The 26,556-nt window shown below is 39.7% G+C and overlaps 1 pseudogene; it reads right to left on the bottom strand.

The window, feature by feature from the left end:
- Nucleotides 1-846: 846 nt before the first annotated feature.
- Nucleotides 847-26,556, bottom strand: part of LOC103932371 — a 37,756-nt pseudogene continuing 12,046 nt past the window's right edge.

Here is a 26,556-nt window from a genome sequence, read left to right as displayed (position 1 = left end):
CCAAGGTCAGCTAGGGGCCTAAGTGGTTTTTCTGATTTAATTAAATTTATTACATGTAAATAAATGTCTACTTATAATTCAAAAAATACATAATTGTATTGGAATACATCAATTATAAAATAGAATGTATATTATAAAGTACTAGAACATATTGAAAACATTGGGAACAAGCATATAATTAGTATTCATCCAAGTATCCAACAAGTCTCTTACAACTTATTGAAAAAATAAAATTCAAAATGGAAGTTATTTATTTTCTGTCAATGTGAGAGTCGTGACCTAGGCGGCCTAGTTGAGTGCCGATACTCACAAATTTAATATTCGGATTGATACCCAAGCTCTAATTAAATTAAACTTTAGGGACTATTACTCTAATTATCTTTTATATAAAAGATGTGAAAATTGGCTTGCTATATGTTATATCAGGATTGAACAAAAGAAAATGTAGTTGGACGTGTGAAATTAGTGATAGTGAGCGACCAACATTGACCGGTCAATATGCTTAGAGTGCAAAGGTCCAATTGGACGAGTGAAATCAGTGTGAGCAACTAACATGGAACAGTTAATATGCTCAGAGTGCAAACTAGAAGTAGTATCAAACGAGTTTTCATTTTTCGAATAAAATGAAAACTAAAAACGGAATAGTATCAACAGCAGCTATATGCGCCCATGTTTTCATGTTCCCGTCCCACTAGACCATCCAGTGAAGTAAATAAAAATTCCTATATAGCATATATATATTAGAGTCAATAAGAACCACATATCATCTCGCAATGCAACAACAGTCGATTAAATAAACATTTTCAAATAAATTCGAAACGAAATAAATGAGCAAATGTAGTAAAATCAGAAGAATGCGGGAAGAAATGCAATAGCTAAGCCAGCAAGGAAAGCCATAACAGAGTCAGCAGTCCTCGAAGCTCCATTTTTATCTTTATTGGTTTCTGGTGAAGCAGCAGCAGCAGGTCCTTGAGGTGATTCTGCAAAATCTCTATTAGAAAAGAAAGAATAAGGCGAGATTATTAATTCGAACAATGTTCTAAATTCTAACTAATTAATCAAGATACATATATATATATATGTGTGTGTGTGTGTGTGTGTGTGTGTGTACGTATTAATTAAAACAAAAATGCATACCAGGAGAGTTGGGCCCTTCAGAAGCTATGGGAGCAGACACTGGGATTCCAAGAACTGTAAAATTCAAGAAAAAGATTTTAACAAAAAGGGTTAGTATCACTAATCACAAGACTTTATATATGTCAGTTGATCTTAAGAATAAACTTTTTAATTTTTAGAGTATAAAAGTAAATTACAAATTAAATAGCCCTTAACTTAGCCGTATTTTTCTTTTACATGCTCATGTTTAATCGTATTTATTGTTTTTATTTAATTTATTCATTCAAATGACCGGAATTAAAAATGGGAGTGGCTTTATTTCTATTGGGTGGTGCTATCCATACACCTATTTTTACTCTCACACACCTCTCTCGATTTTTGGCTATCAGTTCGATTATTTCTTTGTATACATTATTCCAAAATATTTCAAGAATATCCTCCTTATTATACGTAGAATACTTACAAATAAATCTAAATTTCCCCTTCTCGAACTTAACTTTTTCATACTTTAATGCGGTAAACAATTTCATTGGAGATTGAAAATTTATTGCAAAATCTAGCTCCATGGGAGAAACTTCCTCACATACTGGATAGGTGGACCAGTACTCACTTGAGGAAGACTTTCAAGACTTGGTTTGGTTCCTCATCTTGGAGATTTCGGTTTTTCTTGTTCCTTCTGTTCGATAAGAATAGGGATTTGAAATGATACAAATTCCTCTTCATTCTGTTGTGCTCAGCCCTAACTCACCTACATCCAACATGCATCATGCCACTATTCTTTTCAGTGGTCACGATTAAGTGCAAACTATGTCACATCCCGACCCGGGGGGGACCACTTTCTGGGCCCGACTCTACCGTAGTACGATATTGTCCGCTTTAGGCCCCAACCACGCCCTCACGGTTTTGTTTCTGGGAACTCACACAAGAACTTCCCGATGGGTCACCCATCTTGGGAATGCTCTCACGCGCTACTCGCTTAACTTCGGAGTTTCGATTGAACCCGAAACTAGTGAGCTCCCAAAAGGCCTCGTGCTAGGTAGAGATGGGAATATACATATAAGTATCACTCCCCTGGGCGATGTGGGATGTCACAATCCACCCCCCTTAGGGGTCTGACGTCCTCGTCGGCACACCACGACCAGGGTTAGGCTCTGATACCAAATTGTCACATCCCGACCCGGGGGGGACCACTTCCCAGGCCCGACTCCACCGTAGCACGATATTGTCCACTTTTGGCCCCGACCATGCCCTTACGGTTTTGTTTCTGGGAACTCACAAGAGAACTTCCCGATGGGTCACCCATCTTGGGAATGCTCTCGCGCGCTACTCACTTAACTTCGGAGTTCCGATAGAACCCGAAGTCAGTGAGCTCCCAAAAGGTCTCGTGCTAGGTAGAGATGAGAATATACATATAAGGATCACTCCCCTGGACGATGTGGGATGTCACAAACTAGGTCATATATAGTATATGTGTGTGTATATATATATGTGTGTGTGTGTGTGTGTGTGTGTGTGTGTGTGTGTGTGTGTACTTTTATCCGAAAAGATCTCCATATTTTTGTAAAAATAGAGACTAGTTGTGGTGTTTATTATATACATTGAACTTTAACGATTCAAATCGTTTATTGTTTAAGTTTTCATTCATAGATAATTCTTGTAAAAAATTATTTCAATCTGAAACCCTTTACTCATATTATTGTCATGATGGAATTTCAATGTTTTTAGAACATACTATCTGTCAATTTCTTTTAACTCAATTAAATGTTTCAAACATTTTTTATTTTGCTATATTTTGCAAGGATCTTCTACAAAGTGCAATTTAAAAAATTGGTAGTTTAGATGGTTTAAGTTCGATATAAAGTGAGCCTCATAACTAGTCTCCATTTTACCAAAAAAAAAAAAAAGGTTTTACCAACAAATGGAAATTCTTTTGGATCAAGGACCTGTCTTCATGTACATATAAAAAAATTACATAGGTTATCATTTTTTTTCTCTTTTCTAATTCATTTTTTTTTTCTTCTACACTTAATTCCTTATTTTTGTTTCTGAACTTTTCAATAATTTAATCAATTAAGAAACAAACAAATGAAGACAAATGAGAAGTGTAGATAAAAGTATTGTAAATGACAGAACAATTCTACGTAAAAATTTGTTCTTGTCCTTTTAAATGTTAGGATATTTTGATAAAAAAAAAGTATCGAACTCGTCATAAACTTGATTAGAAGACTAGCAAGTGAGGATGCGATAGATAGCAATTCTGAAGAAATTTTTTATTGTGATTGGAACATTAGTTGTACATCACATGTTTTTATATAAGTAGTGGAAATTTTTATTTTTTAAATTATTAACTTTTTAACACACATATCCCACCATTTGTATAGTAACACATAGTGTACTATCTCGTGTTCTAGCCACACTGAAAAATCTCTCGCAATATTATACTCATCATCTAGGTATCAAATGCGAACATAACTGTGACAACCTGTCCCTAATTTTATGTTTTAAAAGCATGAATTTACAAAAATACCCTAGAGGTAAGGATTTTGACTTCCGTTGACCATTGTCTAGAGGAATGCAGGACTTATTCACTACGAACGCAGAGGTGAAAGCCATTTGCAAGTCTGAATTATAACGGTATAGTTACGGACGTTTGAATTTGGTTATTCAAAATTTAGTTTTAATTAAATTAAATTCCCACCTTATGGGATGAGGCCCAATCAGCTTTGAGACAAGGGAATGGTGGACCAATTAAATTAAAGGGACAAGGAACCAATTAGAAGAGAGGGAGAGGGCAGCAGCCAATTAGGACGAAGAGGGATTTCTCCCCTCTATTCCCGTCAGCCTTTCAACTCATGCAAACCAGTTCGACCTCCCATTTTCCAAGGCCAATTCCAACCAACGCTGGTGGAGTTTTTCGACGCCACCACCACCATCTTGAATCTATCATTTCCCTTTACAAAACCCACCCAAGAACCACCTTAATTAACCACGGTATACGATGGTTTGAGGCCATGAAAATCGATGAAAATCAACAGTGCTCTGGCCATTCTTTTCAATTTTTCGGCAAATCGGCAAAGTGATGGCCGATGCCACCACTTGGGCTTTGTAGCCCATCATCCCAGGAGAAAATCTCAACCAACCTTGACCTCGTTGGACTACCGTCGATGACGAATCGACGTTGGGAAGCTTTAGGCACCCGCCAGCTTTGTGGGAAAAATTGACCATCTTTGGTCCACTTTTGGACTTCGTGGTAGGTATGAAAGTTGTTCCTCTCTTGAGATATTTATTTCTGTGAAATTTGAGAATTTTTAGAAATAGTGGTATTTTTCGGCCAACTGTGGCGGCCAGCCACCGCGTGTGGCAGCGCGTGGGCCGAGACCCCACCTGACCATCTTAGGCTAATTTGGATGCTCCAATTCTATATTTGATATCTGTTTAGTGAAATTACGATGTTTTAATGTAGTCTTGTAGTTGACCACCTAGTTGGCCGTCACGAGGACTTTGCATGAGTTGATGTTCTGACCGTTGGATAGTTTCGAAACTTTAGGATGTTGTTCTAGAAGCATAATGTGGATATTTGGAAGTTACGGATAGGAAATCTGAGGTACGGATCTTTCGAATCGAGTTACGTAGGGTTATGGATCCTATTGTCGAACTTTGATCGATGGTTGACTTTTGGTCAATGGGTTTCAAATCATTCTAGAACGTCCTTAGGGATGTGCTTTACATGAGTTGCGTGTTTTATTGATTAGGATCCTGAGTTGTGATTTGATAATTGTTCTAGGCGACGATCATTCGTGACGCCTTGATATGCATGCTAGAGAGTTGTAGCGCGGACTCTAGGTGAGTGGGCAGTGTATTTTATACCTATACATATTGATAGTTTCCTTAAATGCGTAGTTACTTGACTTTTACGCTTATATTTGCCAAGTATTCGTTATTGTGATATGAATTGTGATAAATGCTGCTATATGGTTGGGATAATACTGTCATTACATTCATACATATTTGTACATGCTCATCTACTGTACCCCAGTGTTAGTACTCCGCTCAGGGCCAGGGTCAGTCCTTCATGTGTACGTTCACATCCGCACCATTCGCTTGCCTTGGATCCAAGTTAGGTGTCAGTCCTGTTGTACAAATTGCATTAGGCAATTCTGACTCGTATGTAACTGTGCCTCGACGCTAGTCTTCACGTGATCGTAGTACTAGAGCATATTGATTACACCCAGTCCTATCGTACAGGTTGTATTATGCAACTCTGACTCATGTGCTAGCATAGATTGATGATCAATTGATTATACTTGATTATCACATGATTATATTACTGTGGCATTTGATATATCATGACTTGGCATAGTTCTAGTTATATTGCTGTTGTATTATTGTTTACATACTTACGTAGTATGTTTTAAGGAAACTATACTTGTTTTACAGCGAAGGGTTAGTATATTAGAAAATAAAGGTTTTTACAAAACGTTGTTTTGCTGACCCACTCAACTTTGTTTTTCGCCCCTCCAGGTTTAGTAGCTGTGCTTACGTGTAAACGAGGATTCTAGTAAATCTCAGTAGATGGTTATCTTTAGTGGTATAACCCTGACCCTAATTACTGTACTATTCTTATGCTCTACCATAACGTGTGAAATGGGTGCAATCTGGCTCATCCACGCACTCTTTTATTTAGGCACTTTTAGGTTTAAATTTATTCACATTCTTTTTCCACTACACTACACTTTATGGCTTCGTCACCCTCCAGGTGTCGGCCAATACAACTTGATTCGGAGTCCAAGTGGACTTTCCGGGTCGGGGTGTGTCATAATGATAATTTATTGTTTTTATAGAGGCCATCTGCTTCTTTGCCTTTCATTAAATGAGCACGTAGTAGGCGCTCCTGCTCGATATTCGATGGCCTTTTTTTATCAGTGATCATTTTTTGACACATAAAACAATATTACGAGTTTACACCCATATCACATGCAAAATGTATTTTTTATGTTCCAAGCTCTTCTGTTTTTTTTTTTAATAACAAACGATATTATTTGTACTAAGAGAATGTGAAGAGGGGGAGTAGGTCAAAGCTTCATAATAAGTTAGCCATAATAATTTTATTCAAATTCGTTTCTGACGAGAATCGAATCTAAGACGTCTTATTTATAAATAAAAAAGAAACCACTAAACCATAGTATTACGTGGAAAAACTCATATTTTAGAGGGCCCTATTTTACAACCCCCAAGAACAAATGATTTTGTTAAAGTATTTGTTTATATTAAGAAAATCATTTGGACAAATGCTCTGAAGTGACTTAAACTATTAATATAATCACTTTATTCGGTTTAATAATACTTATCTTTTGACACACCCCGACCGAAATCAGGGCGTGCTGGCCGCCACGCAAAGGTGACGTAACCATGTGCACGTGCGGAAGCTAATAAAAGTAATATAAAAGTACGAATAATTTAAAAACTAGCATACATAATGTAATAAGATAAGTGCTAGCGTAAGTGAGACGTTGAATTCAGAGCATAAAGCCTACAGCAGTCCAAAGGAAATGATACGACAATAGTACACCCGAAGGTGACCCTACACTGGTGAGTATCTGTCAGAAATGCCGGGACGCCCTCTGGGAAAACCACCGAACCTGCTAGACCACTAGAACCTGGAGGGGCACAGAACAAAAGTGTGAGTGGGCAAAAACAAAGTTCTTTGAAAACCATTTAGTAAAATACATTCTAACCCCTCGCCGTAAAACCTGTATACTTCCCAGAAATAAACATATATACGTATGTATAAATATGCCAATCATGCTCAAGGGTATACCAATCATGCTCAAGAATGTGCCATGTCAAAGCCTTATAATGGTATGCAAGTGCTCAGGTATAAATCACATCAATAGCATAACATCTGGCAGCCGGAGTCACCTAACGTGACCTGTACAGCTGCATATAGAGCTCAAATCTCAAACTAAATAACTGAACCTGCCCACGAGTCGGAACCACCTAAAGTGGTCTGTACGACAAGCCTGGGTGTAATATGTATGTACACTCAAGAGCTACGATCACGTGAAAGCTGTGTGAATAATCGTGGGTCACCTACGAGTCGGAACCACCTAAAGTGGTCTGTACGACAAGACTGTGCACCTAACTTGGATCCAAGCTGAGCGTGTGGTGCGGGAGGTGAACAACACGTGAAAGACTGTGCCCTACTCTGGGCGGGAGCACTAACACCGGGGGTGCAGGTTATGAGCTCTCTAAGCATCTCAAACCACTACTGAATATATAAACATGAATACCACTTACCTGGCACTTACCTGTGCGTCCACAGCACCAAATATGCATATGTATATGTATGTCACTACTAATGCATGCAATGATGCATAAACGATAATAATATAGTGCATGGCATAAAACAATTAACCCTTTTTAAACAATTTCTGGGAAAATAAATGTATATAGGTATATACGGAAAACCAAAAGCCCACTCACTGGTATGTGGAAGGGTCGTAGCCCCCCTGTCTCGAGTGCGCACGCTCGTCCTCGGGATAGGAATCACCTATATGCGAAATAACTATAAAAACGTTAATTTTAAAGCACATAACCTAACTTTCATAATAACTTCTCATACATTGCTCAAAATGGACAATTGAATATACCAACGTGCTCTACACAACCTCAGGATCACAACCATATTTTTAGAAAAAAATTTCTCCGCCGCACGAGCCCCCACGCGCCGGCCAAAGCACGGCCACACGCGCCAGCCACACGCAGGCACGTGCGGTGCACACGGACGGCGTCAACTAACGCCGTGAGGAATATTCCGTTAGTCCTAACGGATTCCATCAACGGCGTCAGGAATATTCCGTCAGATTTGGCGGAATATTCCGTCTTCTTCCCCGTTCAATCTCGCCAGAAAACTGGAAAACCTGCAACCTACGTTTTCTCACTCGTTTCTCAACCGTTTTTCACAAATTTTGCACCAAATTGAAGCTTAGGACTAGTAGAACACGATCCTACAAGTTTTAAGGCCTAAAAACTACTAGATCATACCTGTCCACAAACTCCAAAATCGGCCAACTTCGAACCAGGCGATTCCGACGTCCAAATTCGTCCAACGAAGCACTCCGCGGCTCCTTGGGACACCTCCAAGCTACCTACGAGCTTAAAAATCCCAAAAACGTGCTAAATAAACTTTGCATAAATAGTACTCAAAACTGCCATTGTCGAATCGATGTGAAAACGACGGATTTCTTACCTGAAAATGATATGATCGTGCTCCCACGAGCTTCACGATCTCGATTGTGCCCTTGGTTTCCTCGATCTGCTAAGGTTTGAGGGGTTTTGGGTTTGTCCGTACGTTCGAAGGAAGAAGAAGAAGGAATGAGGACTTGGGAAAGAGAGAGAGAGACAGGGAAAAGACAGAGGGAGAGGGAAAGTGATAGTGTGTGTGTGTGTGGCCCAACACTTGCCAACACCACACAAAACAACCAATAACATAACGTAACAAACTAGGGGTAAAAGGGTCATTTCACATGTACGTTTCGATAGTTTCGGGACGGGATATCACAACCTACCCTCCTTAATAGAATTTCATCCTGAAATTCAAAACAACCAAATAACAACCCCTAGTGGTCAAAGAACAATCTAGGATACAAATCCCTCATCCGATCTTCTGTCTCCCACGTAGCTTCCTCGACTGAATGATTCCTCCACAAAACTTTCACTAAATTCACCGTCTTGTTCCTCAGAACCTTCTCCTTCCAATCGATGATCGTCACCAGTTCCTCGTCATACGTCAAATCTGGATTAATTTCCAAGGGTTGCGGAGGTATCACATGAGATGGATCAGCAACATAATGTCGGAGCATAGACATGTGAAAAACGTTATGCACTCTGGCTAGCTCCGGAGGCAACTCCAACCTGTAAGCTACTTCACCAACTCGCTCCGTGACCATGTATGGTCCGATGTACCTGGGACTCAACTTGCCTTTCTTCCCAAATCTCACTACACCTCTCCACGGTGAAAGCTTCAGAAATACCCAATCTTCGACCTCGTACACTCTGTCCGTAGCATGCCGATCCGAGACGATCGAGATCCGAGACGATACGAGACGTAAATTGTGGATGTAAATTGTGGATCACGATCCGAGACGATACTCACCGGGACACTGATAGGAGCATATTTAGGCGACTTACTTAGCTTGTTTTCGTGCATCTATGTTGTTAATTCATAGTTGTTTTAGTAGTTTAAGCCATTTTCGTGTGTTTTTAGGTTCATATGGCTAAGGAAGCAAAAAGATGCATTTTGGAGCATTTTGGAGCAAAATTGGGCTTGGAATGGATAGCATATGATTGGAGCCAAAGTGTTGGACGAATTTGAAGGCCTTGTATTCATTTTGGACATAAAACAAAGGGCCTAGCCCATTCTCTCTTAAACCAACCCCAAGGCCATGCATTTCCTTCTAATTCCAAAGCCCACAATCACTTCAAAAGCCATGCAAAGAACCATCCATTCCATAAAAAACAATCCATCAATTCACATGCAAAACCACCATTAACACACATGCACCCAAACAAAGCCAACCTAGCTAACCCTACATGCATTCTTTATGCAACTCTTCATCATTCCACCATTCATTCTTTATTCCACAAACAAGTCACATGCATTTCCACCTTCCTACTTCATCATTTCACCACATTCTCCCTCTTTAACTCATTTCATTATTCATTCACTTTGCATTCATTCAATTCCACCCCACATGCACCCTTTATTCTTCATCATTGCAACCATGGCACATTTACACCAACAAAACAACTCCCATGCCGTGGCCTACTTATATTCCCATTTCCTTTCCAACATCTCACATGCATTTCCACCTTCCTACTTCATCATTTCACCACATTCTCCCTCTTTAACTCACATGCATTCATCATAATACACAAACACATTAAACAAATAGCCATATACACCTCCACTCCTCCTATAAATACCCTTGCATTCATTCATTCAAGGATCATCTCATTTCATACACAACACCACACCACAAACACTTCCATTCCCTCTCCTAGCCGTGGGTTTTCTTTCTTTCTCCACCACTCCTCATCCATTTCCATAATCCCCCAATCCATTCAACACACCAACAACATCCCTTAGTCCTTGTGCCACAATAAAGAGGAAGATAAGAGGGCCTAAACGTTCATACAATTCACGTTTGAGTTGTTGGAATGTTTACGCGTTTCTTTGATTTCAATGTTTAAATTCAATTCTCTTTGTTTTGTAATATGAGGAATGGAAGAGAAGAGTGCCTAAACATTCATACAATTCAAGTTTGAGTTGTTGGAATGTTTAGGTGTTTCTTTGATTTCAAAGTTATGAGGAACTAAACCCTTTTTGGCTAGGGGTGATTTCAATACCATGATTATTTATGTAATATGAATTGATGAATTCCGGTTATGAACTCTTGATTCGTGAATGCAATTGGCTTAACTATTTGATGATTAACTTATTTGTGTTTGTTGATTGAGGGTCGACACTTAATTAGCATGCATGAATATGTGGCTAAAGTTTAAGAAGGTTTCACATAATCGTTACTAACTTATACTTGAAAGTAGTGAAGGTCGCTTGTCACGATCGCGTTAAGTTTAATTCTTAGCATGAGTAACATGATGTCATAGTTGCAAATGCTTTGTCAATGCTTATGGTTTTCATTATTCTTAATGATCTTCGATTGTATCTCTATTATGATGACATGTAGGGAACTTTTGAGAATGTTTTGGGTTGTCGAATGATGCCATCCAATCCAATAATATAAGGAAAATCTGAGGGTTAACTAGTGATGTCACGGTTAATTTGGGGCATTGTCGTTCATAATTCAATGAAGGAATAACTGGAAATTGATTCATATGCATAAGTATCATGTGTGGAGAAAGAACCTCTAGCTAATTCACCAACCATCTTATTTCATCAATTTCATATTTACATTCTGTCTAGTTATTAACTTGTTTCGTTATTTCAATTTTCGTCAAACCTAAATCCCCCTTTTGCTTTAATGTTCAATATAGTTAGAAATCAATTGAGTTTGTGTTTTTAAAGCATTTTTGATTCTTTTGGTTTGTCTTAGTGTTTTAACGTTTAGTTTCACATTCTTTGAGTCTAGTTTAGTGTTTTATATTGTTTTTACGTTTTTTTTAATCAATTTAGAAGGTTTTAGCAAGCCCTCCTAATCCCCGGTCTAGAACGATCCCTCACTTATCCATTCTACTACAATTGTCAAACGAAGGTTTAATTTGAGTGTCAAGTAATTCTCGCATCAAATTTTGGCGCCGTTGCCAGGGATTAGCAACTTTGCTAGTCCCTTGTCTTTATTTTTATTTTATTTTATTTTATTTTTTTTTTTTTTTTTTTGTTGTTTTTCGTGCATTCTTATTTCAGATTCTTAGTTTGTTTGTTTTCTTGTTTTTCAGGTACTGTGTATGACTCGTAGCTCTCGGCCTATTATAGAGAACATCTCCGACTTTGACGGTGATTTTGAACGCACTTTGAGGAGAACGAGGAGTCAACAAGAGCCACCACAACCTCCACCACAACCTGGGCTTGAAGAAGACGAAGTAGGTGTAGAAGAAAAGCCCACGGATCAGATTTTTGAAGAAGAACAAGCCATGGCAGCAGATAATAGAACCATCAAGGAGCTTTCGGCCTCGGGTTTGGATAATGCATTGCCTCTTTGTATCCAATACCCCACGGCTGCAGAGGGGAAGACTGAGGTGTTTGAACTCAAATCCAGTTTGTTACACCATATTCCGAAGTTCCATGGCTTGTCTATGGAAGACCCCAACAAACACTTGAAGGAGTTCGAGGTGGTTTGTTCGAGCATGACCTCCGTCACTGTGGATGGGAGTATAATGATGATGAAGGCCTTTCCATTTTCACTTATGGACAAGGCCAAAGATTGGCTCTACAAACTAGCCCCGGGAACTGTGACTTCGTGGGAGAGTATGAAGCGTGCTTTCTTGGAGAAATTCTTCCCTACTTCGAGAGTGATTCTCCTACGGAAGAAAATTAGTGGTATTCAACAGAATCATGGTGAGACATTCCCGGCTTATTATGAGCGCTTCAAGGGCCTTGTAGCTTCATGTCCTCAACATCAAGTGAAGGAGGAACTTCTCCTTCAATATTTCTATGAGGGCCTCCTTCCTATCGAACGTCAAATGCTTGATGCATCAGCGGGAGGAGCATTGGTGGACAAAACACCAAGGGATGCCAAGAATCTCATAGCCAACCGAGCGCTCAACGCTCAACAATATGAAGGAGTGGGCCAAAGGGAAGCCCCACGGCAACAAAGTGTAAATGAGGTGAGTGCTATTTCTGAAATTCAATCACAACTTGCTAATCTTACTTCTCTTGTTTCTCAGGTTGTGATTGGTCCAAAAGCACAAGAACACCAAGTTTGTGGCGTGTGCTCAATTCAAGGGCATCCATCCGACAAGTGCCCTCAACTAATCGAGAATGGTGGGTGGGAATCTGCCAATGCAATTGGTTTCCAAGGACAAAATCAAAACAACCCATACTCGAACACTTACAATGCCGGATGGAGGGACCATCCAAACTTCAAATGGAGGGAGCCACAACAAGCTGCCCAACAAGGAGGATTTAGGCCAAACCCCCCTGGTTTTTATTCCAAGCCGTATGCACCCCAACAACCCCAACCACCTTCGGCATCATCTCATTCAGGTACGTCCTTGGAAAGTGATCAAGCTATGCAATTACTAACCTCTATTTCGCAGGGGTTGCAAAATCAAAACAACCGGATAGCAAATAACGAGAAGGAGATGATGGATATGAAGAAACAAATAGGGCAGATTTCTGAGTTCCTTGGACAGATTAGAGAGCAAGGAAAGCTTCCTAGCTCAACCACAGTCAATCCAAAGGGAGGATTCGAATCCGCCAAGGCCATCACCCTAAGGGGTGGAAAAGAAGTTGGGACCGAGCCAAACAATTCCAAATCTGCCCAGAAAGTAGATGAAGAGACGACACAACCTGAGGAAGTGTCTAGCTCACCCACGGAAAGGGTGAAAAAACCCAATGCCGCAGGCCCTCAATCACCCTAACTCGGCCAAATCAGGTAATTTAAGTTCAAATTCATGTACTTCACGTCCTAATCTGCCCAATGTACCTTTTCCTCGCAGGTTCATGCAAGAAAAAAAGGAAGAAAGCGAGAAGGACATTCTTGAAACGTTCCGGAAGGTGCAAGTGAACATACCGCTTCTCGATGCAATCAAACAGGTTCCAAAGTATGCTAAATTCCTCAAGGACCTATGCAATACAAAGAGAAGAAGGGCAAACAAAGAGGTAGTGAAGGTAAGTGAGAATGTGTCCGCTATTTTGCAACGTAAACTGCCTACCAAGTGCAAAGACCCCGGTAGTTTCACGATTCCTTGTGGGATTGGACATAATCATTTTGAACATGCCATGCTTGATTTAGGTGCATCTATAAATGTCATGCCTTATTCTACTTATGCATCTATGAATTTGGGTGAATTAAAACAAGATGGTGTAATTATACAATTGGCCGATCGTTCTAACGCGTATCCAAAAGGAGTTGTGGAAGATGTGCTTGTGCAGGTGAACCATTTAATTTTTCCGGCTGATTTCTACGTCCTAGACATGGAAGATTCGGCACACTCTCCATCATCACCACTCTTACTTGGACGACCTTTCATGAAAACAGCTCAAACCAAGATTGATGTGGCCAAGGGAGTAGTCACTATGACCTTTGGTGGTGATATGATTAACTTTAAGATTCCTGAATCGATTGAGAATACTAATGATGTTCGTTCTTGTTGTGCCATTAATGTAATTGAACACATAGGGACGGAGTATTCAACAAAGATCAAGAAGGATGTTCCTCGAACTACCACCGAGAAGGAACTTGGAGTAGAGCACAAGGAATGCACGGCTCCAACCTTGAAAGCACCACAATTGGCCATGAACAACCCTTGTGCATCCGTCCATTGTGCTACCACTTCTTTGCCGTACAAAGGTAAGCCACCTATTCCAAATTCGATTCCCATTTCAACTAATAGGTTGTTACCTCGTGTGGTGCAGGTACCTAATCGAATTCAACGTCGTGGGAGAATTCGTGTTGATGTAGAAAAGCAAAACACGACAATAAGAAAGGATCATTATGCCACTCCATTCAAGGACCCAAAGCATGAAGTGGTTCGTCAGACAGATTGTAGTTGCACCCCTCTATGCCGTGGGGTTCCATAAACCTTCAAGGGAGCATCGTCCGGCTGTACGACGTTAAAGCAAGCGCTACTTGGGAGGCAACCCAATACAGTAAATAAAACAAAGCTTGTTCATTGATTTTTTTCGATAAATTACAATTGTATCTAAACATGGCAGAAAGATGGAGTCTTCACAAAGGTTGTGTACGTGAGGCCCCACTACGTTTCACTCTCGGAGCAGAAGGCATCAGAACAGGAGGTCTCGGAGCAGAAGGCATTGGAGCAAGAGGCATCGGAGCGGAAGGCATCGGAGCGGGAGGCACCGAAGATAGATCATTCAAAGCCCCAAACCTTGGCGGAACGCTGGATGACCCAGGAAAGAGGTGCCTCTGGAAGAAAGCTGCAAACCGTTGACGGTCATCAAGCTCATCAAGCTTCCTCTTCATGCCTGTTGAATAATTGTTGGCAAGCACGTGCAAACTTCGGTTCTCGTACTTAAGTTGTTTGATCTCCTATTTAAGACTCTCCACCTCTGCCATCAAGGATTCAACCTGACAGGAGCGAGCAAGAAGGCGTTGACCCATGTTGGACACAGAGCCAGCGCACTGAACACTCAGAGCCAGGGATTCTTGAACGGCTAACTCATCGGACCGTCCTGAAAGCAGCTGACTGTCTTTGGGAGTGAGGAGGTTCCGAGCCACTATCGTAGCCGTTGTGGGATCCATCATCACAGAGTCCTCATCTGTAAGAGGGCCATGGGAAGATAAGAAAGACGGGCACCATACCTTACCCTGACGAGACGCGACCGGATCACTGCTTAGACTCAAATCTAAGCAAAGGTTCGATGGGTTGGATGAGCTAGCCATTGTTCACGAAGTTAAAAGAGAAGGGGTGGACGGAGTAGATTTTCAAAGGGCCGGAGACGAGTTTCAAGAATGGAAAATCTTCAGAATGTGTAAGTTGGCGGTGATCGATAGCTCTATAAAAAGCCAAGGCAACGCGTCCACCGATTCAAAAAGCCGGAAGTTCATGCGTAAAGTTCGGCGACGCAAATTCGGCTGTTCAGAAAACGCGTTCAACACGTGGAGGCCATCATCGCAACTACACGTCTTTAGCCGACAAGCGCAAAGTTCGGCGACGCTTTATCTGTTTTTCAGAAAACGCGTGCAGCTTTATCGAAGAGGCGTCTTCAAAGATCGAAGAGTCGTCACTATTCCAAAAAGCCGGATTTGCGGGATCAAAATGTTTGTCGACAACGGTAAAAGAACAATATCACCACTTGCTATTGAATTCCCTATATACCTTCATATTTTATGGCAAGACAGAACTGAAGAAAATGCCCAACTCTTCCTCACCTCTGAGGGCGCACTCCCAGCAAAGCCTTTCGAAATACTCCATTCTTTCTTCTTCCCCAAAGATGATACCAGATGCCTGGAGTACAGATGACCCAGGAGGAAACAGCACCACAAATACATGTGCTGATTCATTCACCGCTTCTTCAAAAGCAAAGGTATCTCATATCATCAAGGGCAAAAGCAAAGGTATTTCATATCATGCTCTTTCCCTGTCTTTTCCTTTGTCCTTGATATTACTTGCATGGCAAAGTGAAAGAAGCAATCAGCCGGCACTTGGAGTCTATCTGGACTCTATTCCCTGGTTGCTTACCTAGCTTTGCTGAGTTATCCTCTAACCCTCTTCAATACGAATTGGAGAGATTGAACAAAGAAACAGATAAGAGGAGGAAGCTCAGACCTTCGGGGGAGACCAAAGGAAGCCTGCTGCCCAGTTCAAGAGAAGCACAAAGGAAAATCAACGATGGGAGCAGCGCAGTTCAAGAGTAAGCCTGTGGAATCACAAAGATCCAAGCCTCACTGCAATCACCAAGGAGAAGATGGAACGAACACTCCATAACCAGATTTGCATCTCTAAACTCTTCTCTTTGTTAGATACATTCTGCCATGTTTAGTATGTTTAAATGTTGTTTATATGTTTGCTTGTGTTTAGTGTGGTTTTAAGCTTAAAACATTGAGGACAATGTTTGATTTAAGTGTGGGGGAGTTACTAAAATTGGGCTTGCAAATTCGCAGGGTTTTATCCACCATAACTCAAATGTTGTTTCTGGCTGTTTTTAAATGTGTTTAGTGTGTTTTGACTTAAAAATTCGAAAATCACATAAAAATTTGAAAAACATGTTTTGAAAAACCTAAAAAGAGTGTTTTGAGTCGTTTTTGTGTCGTAGGTCACCTTCCAACACAATGATAAGGATTTGGTTTCTAATTGCATGACTGTTAAAAAGAGTTATAAACATGGAGAAAAGTTTGATTTACTCTTGGTATATGCTTGGTTATGGTTATAATGTATGACTTCACATGCAATCATAAAAGAAAAAAATTAGTTATGTAACATGCTTGAAGGAAGGAACTCAAACAAACGCTACAACCCTGAGAGATTTGAGCCTATAACGTTCTTTGGAGAGTATAATCTGTGATTTCTTGTTTTCTAAAGTCGTTGCATGATCTCATTATTCTTTGCTTGGTTACTACTTAGAAGGCGTTTCATCATATAGTTCCAAATGCTAGAACTCATGCCCATTTCATTCAAAGCATGTTATTGATTTGCATAACATATATCAAGATGAAGTTGTGTAGTTGCCACCATAGCCAAATAGCCTCACTTCCCATATTTCGTATATGTTGTAAGTTTTACCCCCGTTGAGCCATGTTAGCCCATGTTCTTTGTTAACCCACTTTATCTTCACCTAACCTAGAATATGACCGTCCTTACCCTTGTTCTTAAAAGATAGTGAGCATGCTTAAATGAATTCCTTTTGAGTTACATTATGCAAGAAAATGAGTGTGGGGGAAGGAATGCTTGTTCTTAAGTATGTTTTGAGTTTCAAAAGAAAAGAAAAAAAAAAAAAAAAAAAAAAAAAAAAAAAAAAGGAAATAAAAAAGAGCTTGAAAAAAATGAGTGATTGAAGAAAGGGCTCAAAACACCAATTCTGGCCCAAAATTGTCTAAATTCTCCCTTTTGTTCCAAAGTTGAGTTTTCATTCAAAAGTAAATTCTAAGTTGATTCAATTGCCTTGCTCACTATTTCTTTGAGAACCTTTGTTTTCCATATCCCTTCTTTGTTATCCACACGCCCCAAGCCCCATTACAACCCGTGACTTCAATCTTGAGTGTTATGTGTTTCAATTTGTGGAGTTTGAACTTGGTATGAGCATATGGTGTCACTGGTTCTCGCGTCTAAGTAGTAGCATTCCATTCATGAGATCATAATCTAAACATGCTTATTAACTCCAAAAATTGCGTTCTTTGTGATACATATATGTGAGTGTTCGTTTTCATGTTTACATCAATCTTCTCACATATGACTAGATTAGGGTGTGTAGTTAAAAAAATCTGAGTGAAAATTGAGTGCATATCTTGTAAGGAATTGAGCAAATTCTCTAAGGCATGTTACTACATTCAAAACATGGTTTTAAATGCTTAATTATGAACTAGTATGTGGTGACTATGATTAAGAATGTACTTAAGGGTAAAGATGGCTAAATTCTGTGGGAATAATGATTTTTAACTTGTCATGTGCATTGGAAATCCCTGAAACGATTGTTGGAAGGTGTAGGTTGTGTTTTACGTGTTTAGTGTCGTTTTGTTTATTTGTTTTTATTCTGTTTTGCTCGAGGACTAGCAAAAGATAAGTGTGGGGGAGTTTGATAGGAGCATATTTAGGCGACTTACTTAGCTTGTTTTCGTGCATCTATGTTGTTAATTCATAGTTGTTTTAGTAGTTTAAGCCATTTTCGTGTGTTTTTAGGTTCATATGGCTAAGGAAGCAAAAAGATGCATTTTGGAGCATTTTGGAGCAAAATTGGGCTTGGAATGGATAGCATATGATTGGAGCCAAAGTGTTGGACGAATTTGAAGGCCTTGTATTCATTTTGGACATAAAACAAAGGGCCTAGCCCATTCTCTCTTAAACCAACCCCAAGGCCATGCATTTCCTTCTAATTCCAAAGCCCACAATCACTTCAAAAGCCATGCAAAGAACCATCCATTCCATAAAAAACAATCCATCAATTCACATGCAAAACCACCATTAACACACATGCACCCAAACAAAGCCAACCTAGCTAACCCTACATGCATTCTTTATGCAACTCTTCATCATTCCACCATTCATTCTTTATTCCACAAACAAGTCACATGCATTTCCACCTTCCTACTTCATCATTTCACCACATTCTCCCTCTTTAACTCATTTCATTATTCATTCACTTTGCATTCATTCAATTCCACCCCACATGCACCCTTTATTCTTCATCATTGCAACCATGGCACATTTACACCAACAAAACAACTCCCATGCCGTGGCCTACTTATATTCCCATTTCCTTTCCAACATCTCACATGCATTTCCACCTTCCTACTTCATCATTTCACCACATTCTCCCTCTTTAACTCACATGCATTCATCATAATACACAAACACATTAAACAAATAGCCATATACACCTCCACTCCTCCTATAAATACCCTTGCATTCATTCATTCAAGGATCATCTCATTTCATACACAACACCACACCACAAACACTTCCATTCCCTCTCCTAGCCGTGGGTTTTCTTTCTTTCTCCACCACTCCTCATCCATTTCCATAATCCCCCAATCCATTCAACACACCAACAACATCCCTTAGTCCTTGTGCCACAATAAAGAGGAAGATAAGAGGGCCTAAACGTTCATACAATTCACGTTTGAGTTGTTGGAATGTTTACGCGTTTCTTTGATTTCAATGTTTAAATTCAATTCTCTTTGTTTTGTAATATGAGGAATGGAAGAGAAGAGTGCCTAAACGTTCATACAATTCAAGTTTGAGTTGTTGGAATGTTTAGGTGTTTCTTTGATTTCAAAGTTATGAGGAACTAAACCCTTTTTGGCTAGGGGTGATTTCAATACCATGATTATTTATGTAATATGAATTGATGAATTCCGGTTATGAACTCTTGATTCGTGAATGCAATTGGCTTAACTATTTGATGATTAACTTATTTGTGTTTGTTGATTGAGGGTCGACACTTAATTAGCATGCATGAATATGTGGCTAAAGTTTAAGAAGGTTTCACATAATCGTTACTAACTTATACTTGAAAGTAGTGAAGGTCGCTTGTCACGATCGCGTTAAGTTTAATTCTTAGCATGAGTAACATGATGTCATAGTTGCAAATGCTTTGTCAATGCTTATGGTTTTCATTATTCTTAATGATCTTCGATTGTATCTCTATTATGATGACATGTAGGGAACTTTTGAGAATGTTTTGGGTTGTCGAATGATGCCATCCAATCCAATAATATAAGGAAAATCTGAGGGTTAACTAGTGATGTCACGGTTAATTTGGGGCATTGTCGTTCATAATTCAATGAAGGAATAACTGGAAATTGATTCATATGCATAAGTATCATGTGTGGAGAAAGAACCTCTAGCTAATTCACCAACCATCTTATTTCATCAATTTCATATTTACATTCTGTCTAGTTATTAACTTGTTTCGTTATTTCAATTTTCGTCAAACCTAAATCCCCCTTTTGCTTTAATGTTCAATATAGTTAGAAATCAATTGAGTTTGTGTTTTTAAAGCATTTTTGATTCTTTTGGTTTGTCTTAGTGTTTTAACGTTTAGTTTCACATTCTTTGAGTCTAGTTTAGTGTTTTATATTGTTTTTACGTTTTTTTTAATCAATTTAGAAGGTTTTAGCAAGCCCTCCTAATCCCCGGTCTAGAACGATCCCTCACTTATCCATTCTACTACAATTGTCAAACGAAGGTTTAATTTGAGTGTCAAGTAATTCTCGCATCAGACACCATGATATAATAGGATTAGTACCTGGAAGCAACTCAATAGTAAACTCCATGTCTCGATCTGGCGGTAACCCAGGTAAATCCTCGGGAAAAACATCAGGAAAGTGTCTGACCACTCTCACATCCTCAACCCTGCTAGGAACGGCCTCAACTAACACCACATGAGCTAGGTACCCCTGACAACCTTTAGACAACAACTTTTTCGCTCGCAAAGCCGAAATAACGCCATGTCTCACCCCACTCTGCTCACCCACGAAAGTAACCACAGGTAGTCCAGGACGACGAAACGTAACCATTTTCCCGTAACAGTCAATATTGGCACGATTGGGGTGCAACCAATCCGCGCCCAAAATCACATCGAAGTTAACAATATCTTACGGGATAAGATCAGTTGGCATAACAACACCCTCAACTATCACTGGACATCCTGGGTACACACAATCTACCATACATCTCTCCCCTCTAGGCATAGCTGATAGGAGCATATTTATGCGACTTAATTGGCTTGTTCTCGTGCATTTACGTTGTGTTTCTTTAGTTATTTTAGTCCTTTATGCCATTTTCGTGTGTTTCTAGGTTAATATGGCTAAGGAGGCAAAAAGGTGCATGTCGGAGCATTTTGGAGCAAGATTGGGCTTAGAATGGAAAGCTTATGCTTGGAGCCAAAGTGTTGGACGAATTTGAAGGCCTTGTATGCACTTTGAACATAAAACAAAGGGCCTAGCCTAATCAAACAATCCTTTGAGCCATGCAAAACCTCTAGCCCAATCAAACAATCCATCAAAGCCATGCAAAACCACCATTCACACACACATGCATCCTGAAATCCTTCTTTGCCGTGCCTTCCCCTTAGATTTTCAGCATTTCACTTCATCATTGCACCACATTCTCCCTCTTTAGTCCACATGTATTCATCATCATTCACCCTAGTTGTCACTCACATGCATTCACTTCAATAAATCAGCCAACACATGCACCCATCACCCAAAACACCTTCCTTGCCGTGCACATGCATTCACCTTTGACATTTCCAGCTTTTCCCTCTCTTTGCAGCCACACTTCCACATGCACTCTCAATCATAACAGCCACATTCACTCTTAAACAATCATCCACATATTCTCCCATTCCCCCTATAAAAACCCATGCATTCATACACAAAAACACACCACAACTAACACAACATCTCTTGCCGTGGGTTCTCTCCATTTTCTGCACCATTTTCTCCTCCATCTCCATCCATTTCCATAACTCCCCACTCCATTCCACACTTCCATCCCTCCAAAACACTACCCTTAGACCTTATGCTACAACGAAGAGGATGAGAAGAGTGCCTAAACGTTCATACAATTCAAGTTTGAGTTGTTGGAATGTTTAGGTGTTTCTTTTCCTCGATTACAATGTTTAATTTCAATTCTCTTTGTCTTGTACGTATGAGGAACTAAACCCCCCTTGGCTAGGGGGGGATTCGAAATACATGTTTATGCTTGCAATATGATTTGATTACTTCCAATTGCGTTTCATAAGTTGTGGATTCAATTTGTTTAACTATTTGATTGATAACCTATTTATGTATGTTTATTGAGAATGCACGCTTAATTTTCATGCATGAATATGACGCTAGAATATAAGTGAGTTTCACCTAATAGTTATGAACTTATATTCACAAGTAGTGGAGGTTGCTTATAAACAATCGCGTTAAGTAAATTCTTGGCATAAGTTTCATGCAATCATAGTAACGAATGTGATAGGAGCATATTTATACGACTTAGTTAGCTTGTTTTCTTGCATTTAATTAGCTAAACTATGTTAATTATAGTGTTTAAAGTTATTTTCGTGCAATTTCAGGTTTTAGTGTCAAAGTATGCAAAAAGAAGCAATTTGGAGCATTCTAGAGCATTTTTGGGCCAAGATTGGATAGTGCAAGCATGGAGGCATGAGGATGGACGAATTTGAAAGGCTTGAATTCAGTTAGGGAGTTGCAAGGGGGCCTAAAAACCTGATTTCTAGAAGGCTACATTAGAGCCACATGCACTTCCATCCTTTTATCCATTGCAGCCACATGCAATTCCAACCTAATCCACATGCATTCATCATCATAACCTAGCTGTCATTCCACCTTTATGCATTCATCATCATAACCTAGCTGTCATTCCACTTCATTGCGCATGCATCTTCAAATAAATCAGCCATTCCACATGCTATTTCAGCCACATGCATTCCCCTTTTGCATTTCCAGCTTTCCAACAAGTTCCTAGCTGTCATATTCCCTCTTTTTCACCTATAAATAAACATCCATTGCAGCCACAAGGGGGGGGAGTCATTCATTCAGAAATTCCCATTTTCATACACAATTCAGACACACACAACTTCCCTTGTGCCGTGCCTTCTCCCTTACAATCCAAACACCATCCTTCCATTTCCACCACTCCCCAAACCATTCACACCATCAAACTATCCTTAGACCTTGTGCCACAATAAAGAGGAAGAGAAGAGGGCCTAAACGTTCATACAATTCAAGTTTGAGTTGTTGGAATGTTTAGGTGTTTCTTTGATTTCAATGTTTAATTTCAATTCTCTTTGTTTTGTAAGTATGAGGAACTAAACCCCCTTGGCTAGGGGGGGATTCGAAATATATGTTTATGCTTGCAATATGATTTGATTACTTCCAATTGCGTTTCATAAGTTGTGGATTCAATTTGTTTAACTATTTGATTGATAACCTATTTATGTATGTTTATTGAGAGTGCACGCTTAATCTTCATGCATGAATATGACGCTAGAATATAAGTGAGTTTCACCTAATAGTTATGAACTTATATTCACAAGTAGTTGAGGTTGCTTATAAACAATCGCGTTAAATAAATTCTTGGCATACGTTTCATGCAATCATAGTAACAAGTGCTTCGTCAATGCTTTTGGTTTTCAAAGAACTTAATAATTCTTGCTTGTATCTCTATTATGCAATCATGTAGGGGACTTGTGGGAAATGTTTTGGGTTGTCGTATGCAATCATTCAATTCAATAACATAAGGAAAATTTGAGAGTTAATTAGTGCATCACGGTTAACTTGGGGTGTTGAGCATCATGGTTTATTGAAAAGCAATTGGAAATCGTTTTATATGCAAGTGTAACATGTGTGGAGATGAACCCCTTAGCTAGCCATCCCATCCATTCTATTCCATCACATTCATCTTTACAATCTGTTTTGTTTCCAAGTTTCTGTTTTAATTTCAAATTCATCCAAAACCAATCCCCCTTTACTTTATTGTCCAAATTAGTTAGAAAGTGTCTTAGTTTGTGTTTATAAGTGTTTTGATTCAATTTGTTGCACAAATTCGTCCAAATTCACCAAGGTGCTCAAAACTGCCCAGAAAGTGTTTTTAAGGCAGTTTTGAGTGTTTTGGGTGATGTTTGAGTCTTTTGGTTTGTTTTAGTGTTTTAAGCATTTAGTTTCGCATTCTTTGAGTCTAGTTTAGTGTTTTAAACTTTGTTTTTACGTTTTTGAGTCAGTTTCCAAGAGATTTGCAATCCCTCCTAATCCCCGGTTAAGAACGATCCCTACTTACATACTTACTACAATTGACAAAAAGAGGGTTTAATTTGTGTGCGTATAATTCTCACATCAGAATGCCTCGTCAACACTTATGGTTTTCAAAGAACTTAATGATTCTTGCTTGTATCTCTATTATGCAATTCATGTAGGGAACTTGTGGGGAATGCTTTGGGTTGTCGTATGCAATCATCCAATTCATTAACTTAAGGAAAACTTGACAGTTAATTTAAACGGACCCAATTAACTCGGGGTGTTGAGAATTCATGGTTTATTGAAAAGCAATTAGAAATCATTTTGTATGCAAGTATAACATGTGTGGAGATGAACCCCTTAGCTAGCTTCCCATCCATTCATTTCCATCAAATTCGTATTTACAATTTGTTTTCTTTACAATCTATCCATTTTAGTTTAAATTCGTCCAAACCTCAATTCCCCCCCCCCCCCACATTTTGTTTAGTCTTAGTCTTATTCTATCTTATTTTGAGTTTTGCATTCTTTGAGTCTAGTATAGTGTTTTAAACTTGTTTTTACGTTTTTGAGTCAAATCCAAGTGATTAACAATCCCTCCTAATCCCCGGTCCAGAACGATCCCTACTTACATACTTACTACAATTGACAAAAAGAGGGTTTAATTTGTGTGCGTATAATGTTCGCATCAAATTTTGGCGCCGTTACCGGGGATTAGCAACTTTGCTAATCTCTTGGATTGTTTTATTTTCGTTTGTGTGTATATATTTTTAGTTTTATTTTGTTGATTTTAGAAGCAAGACATGGCACTTGATAGTGCTTCTCTTTTGTCACAGCTTATGGAAGAGTACCAAATGCAAAGAGTTGGTACATTTGATCATAATCAATCAAGGAATGACGTGTTTTCCAATACTTACAATTCAGATTGGAGTGATCATTCAAACTCTATGTGGTGGGAACCTCAACATATTCAACAAGAAGGATATTGGCAGCCCTATGAGGAGTTCTATTCAACGTCTATACATCCACCACAACCTCATATACAATATGCCCAACCAAACTCAGGTGTGTCAATAGATTATAATCAAGCTCTTGATGAATTAATTTCTTTGGTGCAGGGCTCACAAAACCAAGTCGAGGAGGCTCAACAAGGAGAATATTGGCAACCATATGAGGAGTTCTATACAACACCTATGCAGCCACCACAACCTGCCCAAACAAATTCAAGTAAGTCTTTGTATAATGATACGGTTAGTGAGTTACTCACCAATTTGTCTCAGGGGCAAGAAGATCAAAACAAAGCAATGCAAAATCAAGACAAAAGGTTGGACAACTTGGAAAAGCAAATTGGGCCGATAGCGGAGTTCGTAGGACAATTTCAAGACCAAGGCAAACTCCCTATTTCAACCATTGCAAATCCGAAGGAAGGATTTGAAACTGCCAAGGAAATCACGTTAAGAAGTGGCAAGGAGGTTGGAACGGACCCTCAACCATCAAAATCAAATCACAAGGAGGATGAAAGATTGCAATTTGAGAAAGAGGAACACACGCAACCTATGGCAAGGGTGGAAACACCTTTGTTGCAGACACCTATTGCTCCTACGCCATCCAATTCAGGTAAGGTTGTTCCAAAGTTAATTATTTCTAACCCCGTTCCAGCGAATGTCCCTATTCCTTGCAGAATCATGCAATCCAAGGAAGAAGAGGGTGGGAAAGGCATCTTCGAATCCTTTCCAAAGAATCAAGAGCAAGATGTGACTGGGGAATGTCTAGAAATCATCAAAGAGGATATACTTGAGACAACAATTCGCAAAGAAATTGGATTTCATAACACACTTCTAAAAAAAAAATGTATCTAACAAAGAAAGAGAAAGATGGAGCCTTCACAAAGGTTGTGTACGTGAAGCCCCACTACGTGGCAACACTCTAGGAGCAGGATGCATCGGAGCGGGAGGCATCGGAACAGAAGGCATCGGAGCGAGAGGCATAGGAGCGGGAGGCACCGAAGATAGATCATTCAAGGCCCCAATCCTTGGTGGAACGCTAGATGATGCAGGAAAGAGGTGCCTCTGGAAGAAAGCCGCAAGCCTTTGACGGTCACTTTGAATTTGACCTTCAGATTCTTGCAGCTCATCAAGCTTCCTCTTCATGCCTGTCGAATAATTATTGGCAAGCACGTGCAAACTCCTATTCTCGTACTTAAGCTGTTTGATCTCTTGCTTAAGACTTTCCACCTCCGCCATCAATGATTCAACCTGACGGGAGCGAGCAAGTAGGCGTTGGCCCATGTTGGACACAGAGCCCGCGCACTGAACACTAAGAGCTAGGGACTCTTGAACGGCCAACTCATCGGACCGTCCGGAAAGCAGCTGACTATCTTTAGGAGTGAGGAGGTTCCGAGCTACTATCGTAGCTGTTGTTGCATCCGTCATCACAGAGTCTTCACCTGTAAGAGGGCCATGAGAAGATAAAAAAGACGGGCACCATACCTTACCCTGACGCGGCGCGACCGGATCACTGCTGAGACTCAAATCTAAGCAAATGTTCGATGGGTTAGATGAGCTAGCCATTTTTTAAGAAGTTAAAAGAGAAGGGGTTGGATGGAGTAAAATCTCAACGGCCAGGAGACGATTTTCACGGATGAGCAATATTCAAAGTGTGTATGTTAGAGGTGATCGATCACCTCTATAAAAGGAGAGGCGACACAATCACCGATTTAGAAATGAATAGACACCACTCTTCAAAGCCGGATTTTCCTGCGTAAAGTTCGCCAGCTCTTCAGACGCAATCCCGGCTTTTCAGATAAAGCGTTCAACTTTGTCAAAAGATTTCTGAC

Source organism: the organism of the source record quoted next, unplaced genomic scaffold, assembly GCF_019419815.1.
Source record: "Pyrus x bretschneideri cultivar Hongxiangsu unplaced genomic scaffold, Pyrus_bretschneideri_v1 Contig67, whole genome shotgun sequence".
In the NCBI taxonomy this organism is placed as follows: Eukaryota; Viridiplantae; Streptophyta; class Magnoliopsida; order Rosales; family Rosaceae; genus Pyrus; species Pyrus x bretschneideri.
This window is presented reverse-complemented; position numbering and strand designations above follow the sequence as displayed.